This window comes from Coregonus lavaretus (genome assembly GCF_964263955.1).
Source record: "Coregonus lavaretus genome assembly, chromosome: 24".
Lineage (NCBI taxonomy): Eukaryota > Metazoa > Chordata > Actinopteri > Salmoniformes > Salmonidae > Coregonus > Coregonus lavaretus.
In genome coordinates this window covers 14,154,435-14,178,931 of record NC_140011.1, presented here as the reverse complement: position 1 = coordinate 14,178,931, position 24,497 = coordinate 14,154,435, and the positions used below count along the sequence as shown (strand labels likewise).

General features: G+C 43.5%; 1 protein-coding gene across 1 annotated transcript in view; it reads left to right on the top strand.

Moving 5' to 3' along the window:
- LOC311099753 (junction-mediating and -regulatory protein-like) overlaps positions 1-24,497 on the top strand; it is a 49,775-nt gene that overhangs the window by 1,803 nt on the left and 23,475 nt on the right. The window lies entirely within an intron of this gene.

Genomic DNA, 24,497 nt, shown 5'->3' with positions numbered 1-24,497 from the left:
CAAAGCATGGAGTTTCGCAGAGAAACTAGCGTCATTACTGCCGTTACGGTCGGTATGTACTTCTAAAGAGCTATAAATAAAAAATTACATGCAACCAAAAAAATTACATGTCAGGAAATAATCGAAGTATTGATTTTGACCAAGAGCATATTTCCAGACAAAGCATTTTTTCGGTTGCATGTAACTTTTTATTTAAACCTTTTTTGGAAGTACATACCAGCCCTAACGGCAGTAATGATGTATTTTGACATTATTAAGCTTGACAAGCAGACATGAGTCTCACAATGAAAAATAGTTATTGTTCCACATGTAGGAAAATGCCTGGAGAAATTCCTGACACCCTTTACTGTTAGTATTTTGTTAATCTGGCATTTCTGTACAAGGAACATGTTGACCACTATGTTTCCCAGTCAAGCTTAAATGCACATGCAGGCCACACACACACACACACACACACATTGTTCCATGGGCTGATGAGGTCCAAAGTGCATGTCAGGGGCACTGGACCACATGGTCGTCTCTCCCTCTCCTCCCTCTCTTTCTCCACCCTTTCCCTTTGTTTTTCTGTAAGCCTCAGAGCAACCATCTGTTGCTCTACACACCACAGTCCCAGGCCTGTAATATGATCTGGCCCCTGCCCTGACACTCTATTTGGCTGTTTAGGGAAGGGGAGTCCATGGTTACCGTGGGATAATGGAGTAGGGAACCTCCACACTAGAGTCATGGAGTTCAGCAAACGTGGTTTGAGAGTGAGAATTTTAATGATGACACCAAAAGTTCCAAACAAGGGACCAAGGAAAGGACGATCAACATTTTAGTAACAAAAGCCAGCTCTTATAGGGCTGGATGGGTGAACCTCCTTTAGGGCAGGTCCTACTATCACCCTGTCAGTGTAAGTGCTGGGGGGGGGGGGGGGCTCTCCCTCTTTCTATCTGTCTCTCCTTTTATCTCTCCATCCCCTTTTCTTTGTCTTCTCATCTCTCTGTCATGGTGTGATTGTTTGAGTAAGAGACCACAGAACAGCTGGACAGGCTTGGACAGGGCTAAGTCAGGTCATAACTAACTAACAGGTGGGGATAAGAGTATATAAGACTCACTGTTGTTACTCACAATGTAATTCATAAAAACAAGCAGGCTATTGCCTTGGCTTACTCTCACACTCAGCTCTGGTTTATGAGGACTAGGTTGTTAGACAGTAGGCTACATCACTGCCATCCTGTCCTTTTACAGGGTAATAAACAAATGATTATCTTGTAATAGCGCTTTGTCTAAACTTGGACTGAATTGTACTATATGAAGAGTAGTGATGGGGGGAAAATATTGATACAGTTACATATCGGGATATGATTTTTGACCATATAGGCCTATCGTAACGTATCGTTTTGACAATATCGCAATATTATTTTTGCGCTAGTTGGCTGTACCTGCACCAAACTCCAGTATTTGTTCTTCATAGCTTGTTCTCCATCTTCTTTTTTAATAGGGAGCCAATTTGTTTTCAGCACTTTTATTTCCATGACTGATAAAAACTTGTTTTCCCATGCTCCCTCTTGTCCCTCTGCACCAGACCATATGGTGAGCAATATGTTTGGAACATCGAATCGCAATAAAATCACAGTATCGAATCTCATTACATATAGAATCATGAGAATCGCAATACGTATCGAATTGGTCCCTGGCAATTCCCAGGCCTAATGAAGAGTATACAGTCCTTTGTTTTGATGGAGAAACTTGGGTAAGAATAATGGCAGGATGATGATAGCAATTAGGGATGTTAATGGTTAACTGTTAACCGGTTAGCCGCCGGAAATACATTTTGTAATGCTTATCGGTCTATAGGTAAATTTGCATAATTTTGTGGAATTAAATTGGCATGTGTATTTTCGTTAGTCGTCATGCATTTTATTTATCACACGCACACAGCATACAGAGCCTAGTTTGAGGAGTGGAATAGCCTACCACCTGCCAGACAGGCTACTGGAGTGAAACCCAGTCATTGCGCAGCAAATACCAATTCTAAATGCAATTGTGTGTTAAAAACTTTGGTGGCCACGATTAAAAAGGAGCTATTTTTATTTCTCAATCTGAACTCGTAAAGCGTGCTTTCCATTCGCCATTCGGATGCATAGACTGTAGCCTGCCTACCTTTGACCATCAGCTCGTCACCCACCACTTTGCAATGTGAGCTTGAGGCAGTATAATTGTTTGAAACCTGAACATTTGACTTTACTTCAAATAATGAGGCATGTCTTACCTTGCTTCAAAGTAGCCTTGCCAAAATCCACTCATTGAAACGTGGATGCAATTATTTTGTAAAGACTTCCTCATGCCATTAACCAGCATTTCTCTCCTGTTCTATTGGTTTTCATATCAACTTTCTTTCGTTGTCCAGAAGCCAAAGGCACAATCCTAGTCATATTTGCAACCCATCATAGTAGTTGCTATTAGATTCCCCCTCTTTCTAATTTTCTAATGGATATTTTCATCTCTGTCACATATGGAACTGCTCGCATTAGGTGCGCAGTTTAGAAATTTGGGCAAATGTTTGAAAATGACGTTTTATTAGCTGCTTCATTACAGGAGTTGCATGTTCAATAATAGGCTATAGTATTTTGACTGTAAGACGAAAGGCTTGCTATTGTTGCATGTTTCCATTAAGCTCTTAATGAAAAATGTCCGGTCCTTGTATGCATGCATAGTATCTGAGAGGAAGAGGCGAAGCGAGAGGTTTCACTCTCACCAAAATCAGTCCAAAATAAGTCCAGTGCATTTCTATGGGCTTATTTCGGGCCTAAGCTTGTCGCCTGCCTTCCCGCCTTGGGACGACTCCCATTGTTAGGGTGGAAATATAAGCATCTCGTCATTATATACAGATCTCTGATAGTATTTTCTGTTGGTCACATCATTTTACCAGTTAATGAGGGTCAGTTAGTTGGCAGCAAAATTGACCGAAATGTGCATCCCTAATAGCAATCGAGTCTATTACTGAAGACATCTTGTGTGATTCCCTGTTGCTGTGGTGACCTGGTTTGACTCCCTAAGGAGTTACTTCCTCAGAGAGAGAGGGAGAGGGAGACACACTGTGCTTTCATATTGTAGGTACTGGCAGGTGTGGAGGTGGCTGAAAGTGACCTCACATCCTCTGCCACAAAAATAATCAAACTGAACGTAATTGTGTATTTTTTTTGCGGGGGATTCCGTGAGTTGATTTTGCTTGAGCTGTAGGCAATGGATCGTGGCCCAAGAGAATGCACTAAACCACACCTAATACTAATTCACGACAGGCCAGACAGACGATCTCACAGAGTAGGATAACGACAACTCCTCTCTGAATACAGTGCAGTTAAAGAGGAGGAGGAGGAGACAGGGAGGGAGAGGAGGCCATTGTATATTAGTAGTGTGGGTTGGTGGGGAAGGCAAAGGACAGAGAGCAGCAACTCGATGGACACACAATGGCTCCCTCTGACTGAACAGTAGCCTGAGGCTGTGGGCTATGATGAGAATGTCACAGCTGATTGAGCTCTGACCGCTCAGTCAGTCAGTGGGTGATGATGTCATTGAGGGGAGACAGAGTCACTGACGTTGTGCAGGCCTCCATGCTGATAGTGAGAAGGCCATAGGTACATCCGGGATACGAGTCAGAGAATCACTGGGTTAACTCACTGTGTCCTTATCACAACCTCTGCCCTGCCTGTCTGCCTGCCTGCACTATGTAAAATGATTCATTTGTGGGATGTACTGCTTGAGAAGAGATAGCAGCACTGTCCTAAGCATTTATAGAATAGATTGGAATAGAATGAATAGAGCAATAGTCTTGTTCAATGTCCAAACACAATGTGGAAACTTGCATTTGGCTTCATACACTTTGACACAGATATTAGCCTAAACATAACAATCAAAACATCAACAGCACTTGTCAAAAATAACATGTGACTTCAAAAGTAGGCTACAACATGGAAAATTCAAAGAGTAATTTATAGTCTATTAGCTTATTACCATGAAGGTTATTACCAGAGGTTATCTGTACCGGGAAAAAATAAAAATAGGCTACTTTCTCTGGTATCTAAAGTTTGATCAGAGGTTTGAGTCAGAGTAACGTTAGTGTGTAATAGAAAGGGTTTACAGTAAGATGGAAACTCCCAGTCTGTAAAAGTCTTCTAGACTCCTCTAATTACGGCAAACCTCCCTCGCTCCCAGTCCTACACACCCAACTGAGTCTGAGAAGTCTTTACATCTGCACAGCCCAAGATACAGCTTCGATAGCTATCTATAGCCTTTTCAGACCTTGTCTGTTGAGTGTTTTTGACATGAGTGGCATGCCTGTAGAGGGACAGCTCTGGTTGGTTGCTGTGGGTTTTAGCCCTGTAGAGTCAGAGCGAATCTGTCCTATATTTCTTAAGGCATTTAATAGGGGTGTAATTGTACACGTACAGTTGAAGTCGGAAGTTTACATACACCTTAGCCAAATACATTTAAACTCAGTTCCTGACATTTAAACCTAGTAAAAAAATGATCAGTGTCTTAGGTCAGTTAGGAACACCACTTTATTTTAAGAATGTGAAATGTCAGAATAATAGTAGAGAGAATTATTGATGTCAGCTTTTATTTCTTTCATCACATTCCCAGTGGGTCAGAAGTTTACATACACTCAATTAGTATTTGGTAGCATTGCCTTTAAATTGTTTAACTTGGGTCAAACGTTTCGGGTAGCCTTCCACAAGCTTCCCACAATAAGTTGGGTGAATTTTGGCCCATTCCTCCTGACAGAGCTGGTGTAACTGAGTCAGGTTTGTAGGCCTCCTTGCTCGCACACACTTTTTCAGTTCTGCCCACAAATGTTCTATAGGATTGATGTCAGGGCTTTGTGATGGCCACTCCAATACCTTTACTTTGTTGTCCTTAAGCCATTTTGCCACAACTTTGGAAGTATGCTTGGGGTCATTGTCCATTTGGAAGACCCATTTGCGACCAAGCTTTAACTTCTTGACTGATGTCTTGAGATGTTGTTTCAATATATCCACATAATTTTCCTTCGTCATGATGCCATCTATTTTGTGAGGTGCACCAGTCCCTCCTGCAGCAAAGCACCCCCACAGCATGATTCTGCCACACCCGTGCTTCACGCTTGGGATTGTGTTTTTTCGGCTTTCAAGCAACCCCCTTTTTCCTCCAAACATAACGATGGTCATTATGGCTAAACAGTTCTATTTTTGTTTCATCAGACCAGAGGACATTTCTCCAAAAAGTATGATCTTTGTCCCCATGTGCAGTTGAAAACCGTAGTCTGGCTTTTTTATGGCGGTTTTGGAGCAGTGGCTTCTTCCTTGCTGAGCGGCCTTTCAGGTTATGTCAATATAGGACTTGTTTTACTGTGGATATAGATACTTTTGTACCTGTTTCCTCCAGCATCCTCACAAGGTCTTTTGCTGTTCTGGGATTGATTTGCACTTTACGCACCAAAGTATGTTCATCTCTAGGAGACAGAACACGTCTCCTTCCTGAGCGGTATGACGGCTGCGTGGTCCCATGGTGTTTATACTTGCGTACTATTGTTTGTACAGATGAACGTGGTACCTTCAGGCATTTGGAAATTGCTCCCAAGGATGAACCAGACTTGTGGAGGTCTACCATTTTTTTTCTGAGGTCTTGCCTGATTTCTTTTGATTTTCCCATGATGTCAAGCAAAGAGGCACTGAGTTTGAAGGTAGGCCTTGAAATACATCCACAGGTACACCTCCAATTGACTCAAATGATGTCAATTAGCCTATCAGAAGCTTCTAACGCCATGACATCATTTTCTGGAATTTTCCAAGCTCTTTAAAGGCACAGTCAACTTAGTGTATGTAAACTTCTGACCCACTGAAATTGTGATACAGTGTATTATAAGTGAAATAATCTGTCTATAAACAATTGTTGGAAAACTTACTTGTGTCATGCACAAAGTAGATGTCCTAACCGACTTGCCAAAACTATAGTTTGTTAACAAGAAATTGGTGGAGTGGTTGAAAAACGAGTTTTAATGACTCCAACCTAAGTGTATGTAAACTTCCGACTTCAACTGTATACGTACCGAACTGTTCGGTACAGGAACCTCGTTTTGGCCACACTGTGAACCCGAATAAATACATTTTAAAAATATATATATTTACAAAATAAAAACACTAGGCCTATAGGCTATGCCTACGCTGCGTTGTATGCCTCGAGTAAATCTGAGCTGAAAAAAAACTACATTTCAGGCTATTCCGTTAAAACAACTAAAGCCTATGCGCACTAGTGTTGCACAGTATACCGAAACTTCTGAATAACACACTTGAATAATGCGACACGGCATGTAGAAATGTTGAAACTGTTCATTATTGTTCGCAAAACAATGTCCATACAGGCTAGAACACATTACAATGCAAGAAGATACCGGTAGCTTCCAGCTTGGTAGGCTAACTATCCTTGCTAGCTTACAGCTGAAGCCAGCATCAATTCACTATCCCTAGTACTTTGTTTGTGATAATGCAAAATATGCTTATTTCAAAGATGATTGCCACCAAAACGTTATTAATTCACATAATCGATCGCTCTCTCACGTCTCTTCCAAAGATTGTCTGTTGCCTCAGCAAACTGCCCCCCTCTTTCCTCGTGAATGATGTCATTACTGGTTAAAGAGACAGTGTGCACTTTAATAAATAGGCTACTTCTATGCATATGTTGTTGATCAGTACAATAAAATAAGTCCCAAATGGAAGGGAAACAGATTGTTAATCATATGTAGCCCCATGACATCAACCAAAACAAGCTCAATAACTAAATGCATGCATATTGTGAATAGGCCTAGACTACATCTTGATTTACCCAGTTTATCAATAAAGATGTACCACTCAAATATATGATCACTATTATGTTATGTACAGTACCAGTCAAAAGTTTGGACACACCGACTCATTCAAGGGTTTTTCTTAGTGAAGACATCAAACTATTAAATAACACATATGGAATCATGTAGTAACCAAAAAAGTGTTCAACAAATCAAAATATATTTTATATTTGAGATTCTTCATAGTAGCCACCCTTTGCCATGAGGACAGCTTTGCACATTATTGGCATTCTCTCAACCAGCTTCATGAGGTAGTCACTTGGAATGCATTTCAATTAACAGGTGTGCCTTGTTAAAAGTTAAGTTGTGGAATTTCTTTCCTTCTTAATGAGTTTGAGCCAATCAGTTATGTTGTGACAAGGTAGGGTTGGTATACAGAAGATAGCCCGATTTGGTAAAAGACCAAGTCCATATTATGGCAAGAACAGCTCAAATAAGCAAAGAGAAACGACAGTCCATCATTACTTGAAGACATGAAGGTCAGTCAATCCGGAAAATTTCAAGAACTTTGAAAGTTTCTTCAAGTGCAGTCGCAAAAACTATCAAGCGCTATGATGAAACTGGCTCTCATGAGGACCGCCACAGGAAAGGAAGACCCAGAGTTACCTCTGCTGCAGAGGATAAGTTCATTAGAGTTAACTGCACCTCAGAAATTGCAGCCCAAATAAATGCTTCACAGAGTTCAAGTAACAGACACATCTCAACATCAACTGTTCAGAGGAGACTGCGTGAATCAGGCCTTCATGGTCGAATTGCTGCAAAGAAACCACTACTAAAGGACACCAATAAGAAGAAGAGACTTGCTTGGGCCAAGAAACACGAGCAATGGACATTAGACCGGTGGAAATCTGTCCTTTGGTCTGATGAGTCTAAATTAGCGATTTTTGGTTCCAACCGCCGTGTCTTTGTGAGACGCAGAGTAGGTGAACGGATGATCTTCGCATGTGTGGTTCCCAACGTGAAGCATGGAGGAGGAGGTGTGATGGTGCTTTGCTGGTGACACTGTCTGTGATTTATTTAGAATTCAAGGCACACTTAACCAGCATGGCTACCACAGCATTCTGCATTGATACGCCATCCCATCTGGTTTGGGCTTAGTGGGACTATCATTTGTTTTTCAACAGGACAATGACCCAACACACCTCCAGGCTGTGTAAGGGCTGTTTGACCAAGAAGGAGAGTGATGGAGTGCTGCATCAGATGACCTGGCCTCCACAATCACCCGACCTCAACCCAATTGAAATGGTTTGGGATGAGTTGAACTGCAGAGTGAAGGAAAAGCAGCCAACAAGTGCTCAGCATATGTGGGAACTCCTTCAAGACAGTCGCTGAATTTATCTGTCTGGATCAAGTGCAATTCTGTGACTAGCCGGGAACTAGTTCTGTACGATGGCGAGTGGTGGGGTCGATGAACCAGAATTGGAGGATCTTCCATCGTTTAAATCTCCAGTTTGGAAACATTTTGGCTTCCCTGTAGATTACAGCGGCAATGGACAGAGAGTTGTGGATAAAACGTTAACAGTATGTCACCACAATCAACGAGAATAGACTATGCAGCTGCCAACACCTCAAATGTTGCCACATTTACGCCGAGATAACCCCAGTATATCGAAGCAAGAAGGAAACGCAAACACAACATTGTCTTCTCTCTGCAATCAAGCAGTCCTTGGCAGCTGATACTGACCGGGCCAAAGAAATTACAAGAGCGATAGGTAGGCCATGTTTATATATTTTTTACAGTCTTTGGTTTATATGCTCCCATTCTCGGTGGTTGAGAATAGGGGGTTTCAGCACCTCGTGGAAGTGCTCGAGCCATGTTACGAACATCCCTCTTGCACCCATTTCAGCAAACAGTTAGTACCCAGTGTATATAAACAAGCCAAAGCCGAAGTTTTCAATGAATTGGCCAATGCACCCTGTGTAAAGCTTACTTAACAGTGACAGCCCGTCACATTATCCTGGAGTGGCAGTTATACCGTGCTACCGGCACGCCCCCTTTATGAGAGTCACAGGTGCGCATCTGGCACTGAAGGATGCAGTGTCATAGTGCGTTCGTAACCAATTGGGAATTTATCACATACGACTGCGAAAAATCCACTTGAACGGCCCTCCAGCTGGTAATTACTAGTGGGAAACTCGTCTATCACCCTGAGCACCCACTTACATTTTACATTTTAGTCATTTAGCAGACGCTCTTATCCAGAGCGACTTACAGTTATTGAGTGCATATATTATTTAATTTTTTCATACTGGCCCCTCGTGGGAATTGAACCCACAACCCTGGTGTTGCAAACACCATGCTCTACCAACTGAGCTACATCCCTGCCGGCCATTCCCTCCCCTAACCTGGACGACGCTGGGCCAATTGTGCGCCGCCCCATGGGTCGCCCAGTCACTTCTCCCACATGGTGATCTCTGACGACACCTACTAAGGAAATGGCCTCTATAACAGCTTTTTCGGCAGTTAAATGCAACAACAAATCATTATTTATAAAAAGGAATCTATTATTGTATTTTTTAAACTCTGTAATTTGTTTGCAAGCATGATGACTGTACCTTTTAGTTTATGGTTGACACAGCTTTGACCATTAGCCAATCTGTGTTTCTCAAAGAGTTCAAATCACATGAATGCATCTAACTGGTATGTACGACTTCACAACTAGTAAATTCCCACCTCCCACATGGTTAAAAACGCAGCATCAGAGTGGAAACTTGAGGCCCAACATAACAATCCTGTCACAACAGACAATGCCAGGAACATTGTGAATGGCATTTAATTTTCCTGCATACCAAAACCGAACTGTGACCCCAAAACTGCAATACGTAGCGAACTGTGGGTTTGGTGAACCATTACACCATTGGCATTTAATCATTCCTCTGTGTGTGTGTGTGTGTGTGTGTGTCTGTGTGTGTGTGAGAGAGAGAGAGAGAGCAATAGACTCCCACTGCAGCCCTCAGGGATTTTCTCCCATCACAACGCACATGTCTCCCCCACCGTTCAGGGACCCAGGCATCGGGTCAAAGGTCATTGAAGGTGGTGTGTGTGCGGGCCTGTGGAACTGCACATTTTTCCACCTGTTAAGCAGCTTTGATGTTGCTTCCTCCTAGACTCTGATCTAAAGTCAGTCTTGCGTTCCTCACTTCCCCTTAATGGTTAAGATAAGGGTTAGGGAGGGGAAACTGATCCTAGGTCTGTGTCTACGGGCAACTTGTACCCAAAGCAAAGTGAGCAAACTCACACTTAGGAGGTGTGCTGTGATACTAGCATATGGTACCTGCCTGGTTTCAGTTCTGTGGACTGAATGCAAAGTCTCATGCTCTGAAATACATACACTCCCCCTACGTATGTATTTGGACAGTGATGCAACATTTTTAAATTTGGCTGTATAGACAGGTGGGTTGTTTAGCAACAAAACCAATGTGTTCGCAATTGTGGATCAAAACAGGTGGGGTTGGCTTGGAATCAAAGGATTGTTGACAACATATAAACTACAGGATAGTTCCTCTCCAAATCTTTATTGAAAACATAAATACATTTGCACAATGAGCACTTGTTGTCTCTCAAATACGTTACAGTTGTTGGTTAGCGAGCTAGCCATATTAGCATAGAGGTGACGAGTAAAAACAGCTGAAACAAGCCACCTACGATTCCCACATGGCAGCTTCTTGTTGTCGTTGCTAGCTATCTGACCGTCCAGAATATAACACACAGACTTCTGCTCCATCGATGCGCGCACATCATTTTCGTGATGTTGTCAGCTAACCTGTCTATACTCCAGCATTTTGGATTTGAGATCAAATGTTTCATATGAGGTGACAGTAATGAATGTCACCTTTTTTATTTAGGGTATTTTAATACATATCTGATTTACTGTTTAGAAGTGAAGGCACTTTATAGATCTAGTCCCCCCATTTGAAGATACAATACCAGTCAAAAGTTTGGACACCCCTACTCATTCAAGGGTTTTTCTTTACAATGTAAAAATAAAGAAAAACCCTTGAATGAGTAAGTGTGTGTCACGATCGTTGTAAGAGGCAGACCAAGGCGCAGCGTGATAGGCGTACATCTTTTAATAGGTACTTTACACCAACAACAAAACGATACGTGAAGTCTAAAGGTTCACCAACACAAACCTATACAGAACAAGATCCCACAAAACAAAAGTGCCAACAGGCTGCCTAAGTATGGTGCCCAATCAGAGACAACGAGAATCAGCTGCCTCTGATTGGGAACCACCCTGGCCAACATAGAAAACACGAACTAGAACACAACATAGAAAATCACCCATAGAAAATCCACACCCTGGCTCAACATATAAGAGTCCCCAGAGCCAGGGTGTGACAGTGTGTCAAATCATTTGACTGGTGGTGTAAGTATTTGGAAAATATAACTTATAGTGTACCAAAGTAGTCAAAAGTTTAGTATTTGGTCCCATATTCCTAGCATGCAATGACTACATCAAGCTTGGGACTACAAACTCATTGGATGCATTTGCAGTTTGTTTTGGTTGTATTTTGGGTTATTTCTTTCCCAATAGGAACTGAATGGTGAATGATGACTGGAGTAATTTTCTTTCTAAGTGAGTAGATAAGATGTTTCTGAACACTTCTAAATCAATCCTGATAAATCCATGATTAAGAAAAATCATAAATGAATCATGATTAATGATGAGTGAGAAAGTTATAGAGGCTACTACAAAGCATGACGTTAAAAGGCAACACTTTTCATTAATGCTCACTATGAAATGCTAGCGGCCATGACTGAAGGCAAACGAGAGTTGTCTTGGAGGTGTGGTACACTTGATGTGGGTGTTTCTTAGGTGTGTCTTTGCCATTCAATCACAACAAACAAGGCCAGTAGTGAGTACAGCGAAGTAAGCTAAGCTAGCTTTGCTATGGAGAGAAGTTTGAGTTGAGGACTTCTCCCCTCCTGACTGACTCGCTATCTCAAGATGGTCAGCTAATTCAGTTCTATGTGTAGGCTAAAGCCTGTGCTGACCTTGTGTTTAGCCAAGCAGACAGCAGCTAGCTAGCATAGCTTGGTGATGGCTGCAGCTGGCTATCCTATCTAGCTGATATTTCTCTGTCAAATCAGTTATGGCAAGATAGCAAGAGCCAACGTCTGGAATGTGTTTCATAAGACACTCGTTCTACAAAACCTTGCTTTGAAAGTAGCTTGCAACTTAGTTTCAACGCTTCATCAGGTCATGTAAATACATGTTACCGTGGAAACGGTATCAGCTGTGAGTTGAATGCTCGGTTTTATCAGCTCAGCTGTCCTAGGACACAATATTCTATAACTGGCTAGTTTTGTCTCGTCTCTCCTTATGTCTGCTGTTAGATCTTTGCTGGGGGACAATTCCCAAGACAAAAGATTTTATGCTGTAAATATCATATTGATGTGCAATAAAGACACAGGAGTCGCGTTAATGCAGAATTCTGTGTTTTTCACGCAGTAAAAAACAACACATAAATATCTTGCTGCGTTTTGTGAACGCAGATCTAAAATGCTTCTTATTGTAATTTCTGCTCGGCATCAGACTAATTTTGTGCTTCAGTTGCACTTTTCCATTCACGATCGGGCATTCTATCAGCAGACAACATTCTGGCTGATGTCTAGCTACTTTTCTCCAGTACCTTTCTCGGTGTAGCCTACATTTCTCCAGTAAAATCCAAGATTGACTTAAGCAAAACATTAGGAAATGGACCACCGCTTATCACCTGGCCAATACCATCCCTACGGTGAAGCATGGTGGTGGGTGCTGTGGGGATGTTTTTCAGCGGCAGGGACTAGGAGTCTAGTCAGGATCGAGGGAAAGATGAACGGAGCAAAGTGCAGAGAGATCCTTGATGAAAACCTAATCCAGAGCGCTCATGACCTCAAACTGGGGTGAAGGTTCACCTTCCAACAGGACAACGACCCTAAGCACACAGCCAAGACCACGCAGGAGTGGCTTCAGGACAAGTCTCTGAGTGTCCTTGAGTGGCCCAGCCAGAGCCCGGACTTGAACCCGATCTAACATCTCTGGAGAGACCTGAAAATAGCTGTGCAGCGACGCTCCCCATCCAACCTGACAGAGCTTGAGAGGATCTGCAGAGAAGAATGGGAGAAACTCCCCAAATACAGATGTGCCAAGTTTGTAGCGTCATACTCGAGGCTGTAATCGCTGCCAAAGGTGCTTCAACAAAGTACTGAGTAAAGGGTCTGAATACTTAGGGAAATGTGATATTATTATTATTATTTTTTATAAATGTGCAAACAACCTGTTTTTGCTTTGTCATTATGGGGTATTGTGTGTAGATTGATGAGGGAAAAAAACAATTTACTCCATTTTAGAATATGTCTGTAACGTAATAATATGTGGAAAAAGTCAAGGGGTCGGAATACTTTCTTCATGCACTGTACAGTATGCGTTGTATTTGTTTTGTTTTGTTGGTACATTAGGAGAAGAGGTGGAGCTAAAAAGCCCTAAAAAGGTATAGCTCCTCAAGTACAGACTTGGGCGAGGAGAAAAAATCTCTAGCTCTCCGCTCTGGCCCACCCCCTGTAGTCATAGTACTATCAAAGATGGTGGATAAATGAAGATGGTTCACTCAGGTAATTTACTATTGGGAAAACAATTGTCAGTTCCTGTCTACTTAAGGGGGTGTCTCTCCCATAGACACCAATGCGATAGCAGCTGGATCTGGTCTACTTATTTTCCTCCCTCGAGCTGGATGGCAGCTCTCCACTTCGTCTGTTGATACTACTGATGTGTGAGGTAAAAGGGTAAGGGAAAATGGAGAACGAACTGTTGACTAAATACATTTTCCAAAATTGTATGTTTGTCAAGCACATAACCACTATTTTGTAGTTAGCTCCTTAGCTAAGGCATCATTACGAGGAAGTGAATTGGCTATATGCTTTGATCTCCTCAACGGTAGTAGGCGCGAGCGCATTGACGAGCAAAGAAACGTGCAGTGTTGTGGTAGTTCAGAGCCTGTGGCTACGTGGATGGAAACAGACATGGCAGAGAGAGCTGTTCCGCTAATACCATTCTTCACAAAAAGTTATGCTAGACTGTTAAAAATTTGTAGACCCTTTACTCAGTACTTTGTTTAAGCACCTTTGGCAGTGATTACAGCCTCAAGTCTTCTTGGGTATGACGCTACAAGCTTGGCACACCTGTATTTCGGGAGTTTCTCCCATTCTTCTCTGCAGATCCTCTCAAGCTCTGTCAGGTTGGATGGGGAGCGTCGCTGTACAGCTAATTTCAGGTCTCTCCAGAGATGTTAGATCGGGTTCAAGTCCGGGCTCTGGCTTGGCCACTCAAGGACACTTGTCCCAAGCCACTCCTGCGTGGTCTTGGCTGTGTGCTTAGGGTCGTTGTCCTGTTGGAAGGTGAACCTTCGCCCCAGTTTGAGGTCATGAGCGCTCTAGATTAGGTTTTCATCAAGGATCTCTGTACTTTGCTCCGTTCATCTTTCCCTCGATCCTGACTAGACTCCTAGTCCCTGCTTCTGAAAAACATCCCCACAGCATGATGCTGCCACCACCATGCTTCGCCGTAGGGATGGTGCCAGGTTTCCTCCAGACGTGATGCTTGGCATTCAGGCAAAATAGTTAAATCTTGGTTTCATCAGACCAGAGAATCTCGTTTCTCATGGTCTGAGAGTTCTTTAGGTGCCTTTTGGCAAACTCCAAGTGGGCTGTCATGTGCCTTTTACTGAGGAGTGGCTTCCGTCTGGCCACTCTACCATAAAGGCCTGATTGGTGGAGTGCTGCAGAGATGGTTGTCCTTCTGGAAGGTTCTCCCATCTCCACAGAGAAATTCTGGAGCTCTGTCAGAGTCACCATCGGGTTCTTGGTCACCTCCCTGACCAAGGCCCTTCTCCCCCGATTGCTCAGTTTGGCCGGGCGTCCAGCTCTAGGAAGAGTCTTGGTGGTTCAAAACTTCTTCCATTTAAGAATGATGGAATCCACTGTGTTCTTGAGGACCTTCAATGCTGCAGACATTTTTTGGTACCCTTCCCCAGATCTGTGCCTCGACACAATCCGGTCTGAATACTTATGTAAATAAGGTATTTCTGTTTTTATATATTTAATACATTTGCTAAAATTTCTAAAAACTTGTTTTCGCTTTGTCCTTATGGGGTATTGTGTGTAGATGGATGAGGATAAAAATTAATGTCATCAATTTTAGAATAAGGCTGTAACGTAACAAAATTTGGAAAAAGGGAAGTGGTCTGAATACTTTCCAAATGCACTGTACATCTAGCTGGGTTTTCTATGCATCGTCAAGAACGTACAGCAGCGTCGGATAAGGTTAGGGGGGAGGGGTGTGTCTCTTTGTTAACAACAGCTGGTGCGCGTTCTCTAATGTTAAGAAGTCTCTAGGTTTTGCTCGCCTGAGTCAGAATACCTAATGATAAGCTGCAGACCACACTATTTACCAATATAGTTTTCATCTATATTTTTTGTAGCTGTCTAGTTACCACCACAAACCAGTGCTGCCACTTAGACCACACTCAATGAGCTGTACAGGGCCATAAGCAAACAAGAAAATGCACATCCAGAGACAGCGCTCCTAGTGGCCGGTGATTTTAATACAGGGAAGCTGAAATACATCTTACCCCATTTTTACCAGCATGTCAACTGTGCAACCAGAGGCGACAACTCTAGATAAACCACCTTTACTCCACACATAGAAACGCATACAAAGCTCTCCCCCGCCCTCCCTGCAGCAAATCTGACCATAACTCTATCCTCCTGATTCCTGCTTAAAAGCAAAAACTAAAACAGGAAGTACTAGTGACTCTTTCAATACGGAAGTGGTCCGATAAAGCTGGAATATATTCCAGGATTCATCTGATAACATTGAGGAGTTTACCAAATCAGTTACCGGCTTCATTAACAAGTGCATCGACTACGTTTTTCCCACAGTGACCGTATGTACAGATCCCAACCATAAGACATGGATTACAGGCAACATCCGCACTGAGCTAAAGGCTAGAGCTGCCCCTTTCAAGGAGCGGGACACTTATAAAAAATCCCGCTACGACCTCCGACAAGCCATGAAACAGGCAAAGCGGCAATACAGGACTAAGATCGAATCCTACTACGCCAGTTCTGACGCTCGTCGGATGTGGCAGGGCTTGCAAACTGCCCAGTGACGAAAGCCTACCAGATGAGCTAAATAACTTCTATGCTCGGTTTGAGGCTAGCAACCCTGAACCATGCACAAAAACACTAGCTGTTCTGGATGGCTGTGTGATCTCGCTCCGTAGCTGTAAGTAAGACCTTAAACAGGTTAACATTCACAAGGCCGCGGGGCCAGACGGATTACCAGGATGCGTACTCAGAGCATGTGCTGACCAACTGGCAAGTGTCTTCACAGACATTTTCAACCTCTCCCTAAGCCAGTCTGTAAAACCTACATGTTTCAAGCAGACCACCATAGTTCCTGTACCCAAGAATACCAAGATTGTTCATTGACTACAGCTCAGTGTTCAACACCATAGTTCCCTCCTTGCTCATCACGAAGCTCAGGACCCTGGGACAACCTCCCTCTGCAACTGGATCCTGACGGGCCGTCCGCATGTGGTGAGGGTAGGCAAAAACACATCCGCCACGCTGACCCTCAACACGGGGGCCCCTCAGGGGTGAATGATCAGTTCCCTCCGGTGCTCCCTGTTCACCCACGACTGCTTGGCCACGCATGACTCCCACACCATCATTAGGTGTGCTGATGACACAGCATTGGTAGGCCTGATCATCGACGACGATGAGACAGCCTATAGGGAGGAGGTTAGTGACCTGGCAGTGTGGTCACTAACTAACTAATGTCAGCAAGACAAAGGAGTTGATCTTGGACTACAGGAAACGGACGGCCAAGCACGCCCCCATCCACATCGACGGCGCTGTAGTGGAGCTGTTAGAGAGCTTCAAGTTGCTCTGTGTCCACATCACTGAGGAATGAACATGGTCCACAAACACCAACACAGTCATAAAGATCCTCAAAAGGTTCTAGAGCTGCACCATTGAGAGCATCTTGACTGGCTGCGTCACCACTTGGTATGGCAACTGCTTGGCATCCGACCGCACGACACTACAGAGGGTGGTGCGGACGGCCCAGTACATCACTGGGGCCGAGCTCCCTGCCATCCAGGACCTCTATACCAGGCGGTGTCAGAGGACGGCTCGGAAAATTGTCAAAGACCCCAGCCAGCCAAGCCATTCACTCTGCTACCTCATGGCAAACGTTACCGGAGCGCCAATCCTGGGACCAAAAGGCTCCTGAACAGCTTCTACCCCCAAGCAAACAGTTAATGAAATGGCTACCAGGACTATTTGCATTGACCCTTTTTTGCACTCTCTCTTGCACTGACTTTATGCACACTCACTGGACTCTACCCACACACTCACACATACTTACACTGACACTCCAACACACACACACACACACACGCTCACACACTCACACACACACACACACACGCTCACACACACACACACATGCTCACACACACACACGCTCACACACACACACTCTCATGCTCACACACACACACTCATGCTCACACACACACACACACACACACGCTCACACACACACACACGCTCACACACACACTACATACGCTCACACACACACTACATACGCTCACACACACAAGCATATTGATGCCGCACACACACACACACACACACACACACACACACACACACACACTTTTACACTTCACATACGCTGCTGCTACTCTGTTTATTAACTATCCTGATTGCCTAGTCACTTTTACCCCTACTTACATGTACAACGTACTCCTGCACATTGATTCGGTACCAGTACTCCTTGTATATAGCCTCATTATTGTTATCTATTGTGTTACTATTTTCTATTAGCTTATTTTATTTAAAAAATTTACTCTGCAGGTAAAGTCTACACCTTTCGTATTCGGCACGTGACAAATAAAATGTGATTGATTTATATAGCTGTATGTCAACAGTAGGCTTCTAATGATGTGATAATAGTCAGTTCACCAATGACAACAAGGCATGTTGAATGAATGGTAGCCTGGTAGTCAGACCTAACTTGATGGATCATGTCAGTATTTAGATCTGAAACAAGCTCATATAGGCCTAGTTCAGTTGTTTCATATTCCAAATAGACTACAGTAAGCTAGACTACTACACTGAACAAAAATACAAACGTAACATGCAACGATTTCAAAGATTCTACTGAGTTAACGTTCATATATGGAAATCAGTCAATTGAAATAAATTCATTAGGCCCTAATCTATGGATTTCATATGACTGGGAATACAGATATGCATCTGTTGGTCACAGATATCTTTAAAAAAGGTAGCTTATGCCTTCCCATACCATAACCCCACCGCCACCATGGAGCACTCTGTTCACAACGTTGACATCAGCAAATCGCTCGCCCACACGATGCCATACACACTGTCTGCCATCTATCCGGTACAGTTGAAACAGGGATTCATCCGTGAAGAGCACCCTTCTCTAGCGTGCCAGTGGCCATCGAAAGTGAGCATTTGCCCACTGAAGTCAGTTACGACGCTGAACTGCATTCAGGTCTAGACCCTGGTGAGGACAACAAGCACTCAGATTAGCTTCCCTTAGATGGTTTCTGACAGTTTGGGCAGAAGTTATTCGGTTGTACAAACCCACAGTTTCATCAGCTGTCTTGGTGGCTGGTCTCAGACGATCCCGCAGGTGAAGAAGCCGGATGTGGAGGTCCTGGGCTGGCGTGGTTACTGCGGTTGTGAGGCCGGTTGGACGTACTGCCAAATTCTCTAAAACAACGTTGGAGGCGGCTTATGGTAGAGAAATTAACATTAAATTCTCTGGCAACAGCGCTGGTGGACATTCCTGCAGTCAGTATGCCAATTGCAATCTCCCTCAAAACTTGAGACATCTGTGGCATTGTGTTGTGTGACAAAACGGCACATTTTAGAGTGACCTTTTATTGTCCCCAGCACAATGATCATGCTGTTTAGTCAGCTTCTTGAAATGCCACACCTGTCAGGTGGATGGATTATTTTAGCAAAGGAGAAATGCTCACTGACAGGGATGTAAACACATTTTCTCACAAAATGTGAGAGAAATAAGCTTTTTGTGCATATGGAACATTTTTGGGATCTTTTATTTCAGCTCATAAAACATGGGACCAACACTTTACATGTTGCGTTTATATTTTTCTTCAGTGTACATTGCATCCAGTAATTGAATTATTCAGAATTTCAGCCTTGTGTAGGTCTACAATCTTGTCCCTGACATCCTTGGAGAGCTCTTTGGTCTTGGCCATGGTGGAGAGTTTGGAATCTGATTGATTGATTGCTTCTGTGGACAGGTGTCTTTTATACAGGTAACAAGCTGAGATTAGGAGCATTCCCTTTAAGAGTGGGGCGGCAGGTAGCTTAGTGGTTAACAACGTTGTGCCAGTAACCGAAAGGTCGCTGGTTCTAATCCCCTAGCCGACTAGGTGAAAAATCTGTCGATGTGCCCTTGAGCAAGGCACTTAACCCTAATTGCTCCTGTAAGTCGCTCTGGATAAGAGCGTCTGCTAAATGACTAAAATGTAAATATGTTACCTGTATAAAAGACACCTGGGAGCCAGAAATCTTTCTGATTGAGAGGGGGTCAAATACTTATTTCCCTCATTAAAATGCAAATCAATTTATAACATTTTTGACATGCGTTTTCTGGATTCTTTTGTTGTTATTCTGTCTCTCACTGTTCAAATAAACCTACCATTAAAATTATAGACTGATCATTTCTTTGTCAGTGGACAAACTCAGGGGATGAAATACTTTTTTCCCTCACTGTACATCAGCACCACCTTAGGGAGAGCCCTGATCGTACATTTAAATGTATTTTCTAGTTTGCTACTGAAGAGCAGCCAATTACCAAGTACCAATAACAGTCTATAGCCTAGCATTCTTACTGAGGCAGTCTTCTGCCAACATCATTATTAGGCAAAAAAAAAGGTGCATTTGCCTATGTTTTGAGCAGTGTGGGTGGCGCACGCGCCATTGTGGGGTCCGCAGGGCCAGGGGTGCCACCGCTGTGCTGAAGTGGTACTCATAAAAGTTATTCAAGTTTGGCAGGTCTGTGTCCCCCATGTATTGTTAACGGGGCTGCCATAGAATATTGAAGTGTCATGAAAATGCATCATAATGCAGAAACTGCATTGGCCCGAATCTCTATGAGTGTTCATGGCTCTGCTTGCTGATGTGTTTTGCTATTTGCTGCTAGAGCCATATCTATATTTTACTGTGTCCACACACTCTTCCCAGAGTGGGTGAAAATGCATTTTGGTGATGAAATTTCACTTCCTTGTTACAAAATACATTTTACCAAGACAAATATGATTATTAATGGTCTGAATCGTTCAGTGTGTTCTTTCTCTAACATATCATTAACATTATATATAAAATGTCGGATTTCGTAACCTAATACATCCAATAATTAGCACCGAGCTCTGTTGACAAAGCAGTGTAGGTTTCTCATAACAACTTTTGAGGATTTTACATTTTGTGCTAGTATCCAAGAGCCTGCCCTATATTGACACCTAAATGCCAATGGGCTACAGTTAGCTGTTGTTAGCAACTTAGCTAGCTAACGTGAGCTATGCACATCTTTCTCTGACATGCTACATCACATTACACGTTAGTTTGATGTATTTAGCTAGCTACAGTATCATTCCTCTTTCATCTGTGGTATCATAGCTAGCCTGGCTCGCTAGTATGATAAAATAATGTTGTATAACCAAAAGTAATTTCTAAATGGCAAATCAGATGAAAATACCCTCAAATAAAATGTAACATTCTGTACTGTCACCTCATATAAAACATTTGATCTGAAATCCAAAATGCTGGAGTATAGAGCCAAATGTAACATTTTAGCATCACTGTCCAAATACATACATAGGGGAGTGTACACCCTTATACAGCTAGTGAAATAATGAATACAATACAGTGTATGTTGTTAAAGTTACACACATACACTCTATAGTGATGTGTTCTTTGAAAGAAAGGACTGCTGTTCACATCATAGGGAAGGTGTTTCCTGCCTTCCAGGCCTACTGACATTACTGGCAAGACAGGCAGATTTCACACTGACAGAAAGACTGGAAGATTTAGGCTTGATAACAGGCCTAGAGCGGCTGTATGTCGAGAAGAGATAGCCAATCCCTGTGATGATATGTTAGCGCTGACCTGAGATCAAGTACCACACACACACACAAACACGGTCATGAGTGCACCCAGGGCTGTAATTACACTCAGCCGCCTCCTGCCTTAATCAGAGCTGGGTCAGAGGTCACAGGAAATGATGTCACTCACCAGACAACATTTTCCATTCTTCCCCCGAAGGTTGCATTGTTCCCCCTGACCGGATTTGGTCATTTGTGCCTATGGGCAACTTGTACCTTCCTACTAAAACAGTTCTGCTGCTACAGTAGCTCCTTCCCTCTCAGCCAGCCCACTCTTAGCTAAGGGGTTTCTCTGGAGCAATTAGCAGCTGCAGGGGTTGACAGTCAGCTAGTGCAGGGCTGGCCTGTCTGTGGTTACCATGGTGACGTCTGGCCAAGGTAAACAGTAGGAGCAGTGTTGGAGCTGAATCGAACAGTGTCTGTCTCTAGCCTCTGGTCCCTAGAGTGGACGTGTGTGTGTGTGTGTGTGTGTGTGTGTGTGTGTGTGTGTGTGTGTGTGTGTGGCTATGGAAAGCCTGGCTAGGGTTAACAACATAAGAGCCCCTATTCATCTGATCTACAGCTCCTCCACTGTTTTCAATCCACACCAGACAGAGCAGAAGAGTACTGCTAAGGCTATTCACTGCTTAGATAGGCTGGTTATACATTTACCCATTCAATATTATCCCTGGGAGAACTTGGGGAGAGTTGTACTGTATAAATTGAAGCGAGTGGTTCCTAGTTCCTAGGCTAGTACAGGATTGATTTGTTGGTTGTGAGGTGTGGACAATGGTTGCTTTGATAGTGTTATCAGGGAAACAATGCTATAGTTGTGTGGACTCCTGGATATACAGTATGTTCTGTATCAGCAGCAGTTGTTGGTTTTCTCTCTGTAATTGAGATTGAGAGAATGGATTTTTATGATATGGCCATAAACACATACACATTAGGTGTGTAACGGTATGTATGTATTCGTACTGAACCGTTCAGTACAGGGACCTCGGTTCGGTTCGCACTGAACCCGAATAAAATATATAACAACTAAAAACACTAGGCCTATAGGCTATGCCTACGCTGCGTTGTATGCCTCGAGTAAATCTGAGCTGAAAAAAACATTTCCAGCTATTCCGTTAAAATAACTAGAGTCTATGCGCACATTGTAAGCTAAATCTTAATAGGCTAATTTCAAACTGTCCTTTTGTGAGGCGCAGCGTGGAACTAGTTCTGTACGATGGCGGGGTCATAAACCAGGAGGATTCTCCACCATCGTTTTAATCTCCAGTTTGGGAACATTTTGGCTTCCCAGTAGATTACAACGGCGATGAACAGAGAGAGTATGTTGCCACTGCTCAACGAGAATAGCCTATGCAGCTGCCAACACCTCAAACATGTTGGCACATTTTACGACGACATCACCCCAGTATTCCTACCACCGGAGCAAGACGGAAACGCAAAAAACAACTTTGTCTCCCATCTGCATTCAAGCAGCCATTCGCAGCTGATTCTGACCGGGCCAAATAAATTACAAGAGCGATAGGTATGTTTACAGCCGCGGATATGCGCCCATTCTCGGTGGTTGAGAAGAATAGGGGGTTTCCAGCACCACGTTACTCCCTCTCGCACCCATTTCAGCAAACAGTTAGTACCTGCCCTATATACACTGAACAAAAATATAAACACAACATGCAACAATTTCAAAGATTTTACAGAGTTACAGTTCATATAAGGAAATCAGGCAATTTAAATGAATTCATTAGGCCCTAATCTATGGATTTCACATGACTGGGAATAAAGATATGCATCAGTTGGTCTCAGATACCTTAAAAAAAAAAGGTAGGGGCGTGGATCAGAAAACCAGTCAGTATCTGGTGTGACCACCATTTGCCTCATGCAGTGCGACACATCTCCTTTGCATAGAGTTGATCAGGCTGTTTGTGGCCTGTGGAATGTTGTCCCACTCCTCTTCAATGGCTGTGTGAAATTGCTGGATATTGGCGGGAACTGGAACATGCTGTCGTACATGTCGATCCAGAGCATCCCAAACATGCTCAATGGGTGACATGTCTGGTGAGTGTGCAGGCTATGGAAGAACTGAGACATTTTCAGCTTCCAGGAATTGTTTACAGATCCTGTGCATTATCATGCTGAAACATGAGGTGATGGCAGCGGATGAATGGCACAACAGTGGGCCACAGGATCTCGTCACGGTATCTCTGTGCATTCAAATCACCATAGATGAAATGAAATTGTGTTCGTTGTCTGTAGCTTATGCCTGCCCATAACATAACCCCACTGCCACCATGGGGCACTCTGTTCACAACGTTGACGTCAGCAAACCTCTTGTCCACACGACACCATACACGCTGTCTGCCATCTGCCCGGTACAGTTGAAACTGGGATTCATCTGTGAAGAGCACACTTCTCCAGCGTGCCAGTGGCCATCGAAGGTGAGCATTTGCCCACTGAAGTCGGTTACGACGCCGAACTGCAGTCAGGTCAAGACCCTGGTGAGGATGACGAGCACGCATATGAGCTTCCCTGAGACGGTTTCTGTAGAAATTCTTCAGTTGTGCAAACCCACAGTTTCATCAGCTGTCTGGGTGGCTGGTCTGAGATGATCCCACAGGTGAAGAAGCTGGATGTGGAGGTCCTGGGCTGGCGTGGTTACACGTGGTTTGCGGTTGTGAGGCCAGTTGGACATACTGCCAAACTCTCTAAAACGACGTTGGAGGTGGCTTATGGTAGATAAATGAACGTTCAATTATCTGACAACAGCTCTGGTGGATATATCTGCAGTCAGCATGGCAATTGCACGCTCCCTCAAAACTTGAGACATCTGTGGCATTGTGTTGTGTGACAAAACTGCACATTTTTGTGGTATTTTATTGTCCCCAGCACAAGGTGCACCTGTGTAATTAATGATCATGCTGTTTAATCAGCTTCTTTATATGTCAGGTGGCTGGATTATTTTGGCGAATGAGAAATGCTCACTAACAGGGATGTAAACAAATGTGTGCACAAAATTTTAGAGAAATAAGCTTTTTGTGCGTATGGAAGATTTACATTTACATTTCATTTTAGTCATTTAGCAGACGCTCTTATCCAGAGCGACCTACAGTTAGTGAATACATATTTATTTTTTTATACTGGCCCCCCGTGGGAATCGAACCCACAACCCTGGCATTGCAAACGCCATGCTCTATCAACGCTACATCCCTGCCGGCCATTCCCTCCCCTACCCTGGACGACGCTGGGCCAATTGTGCGCCGCCCATGAGTCTCCCGGTCGCGGCCGGCTGCGACAGAGCCTGGATTCGAACCAGGATCTCTAGTGGCACAGTTAGCACTGCGATGCAGTGCCTTAGACCACTGATTTCTGGGATCTTTTATTTGAAACATGGGACCGACACTCTACATGTTTTGTTTATATATTTTTT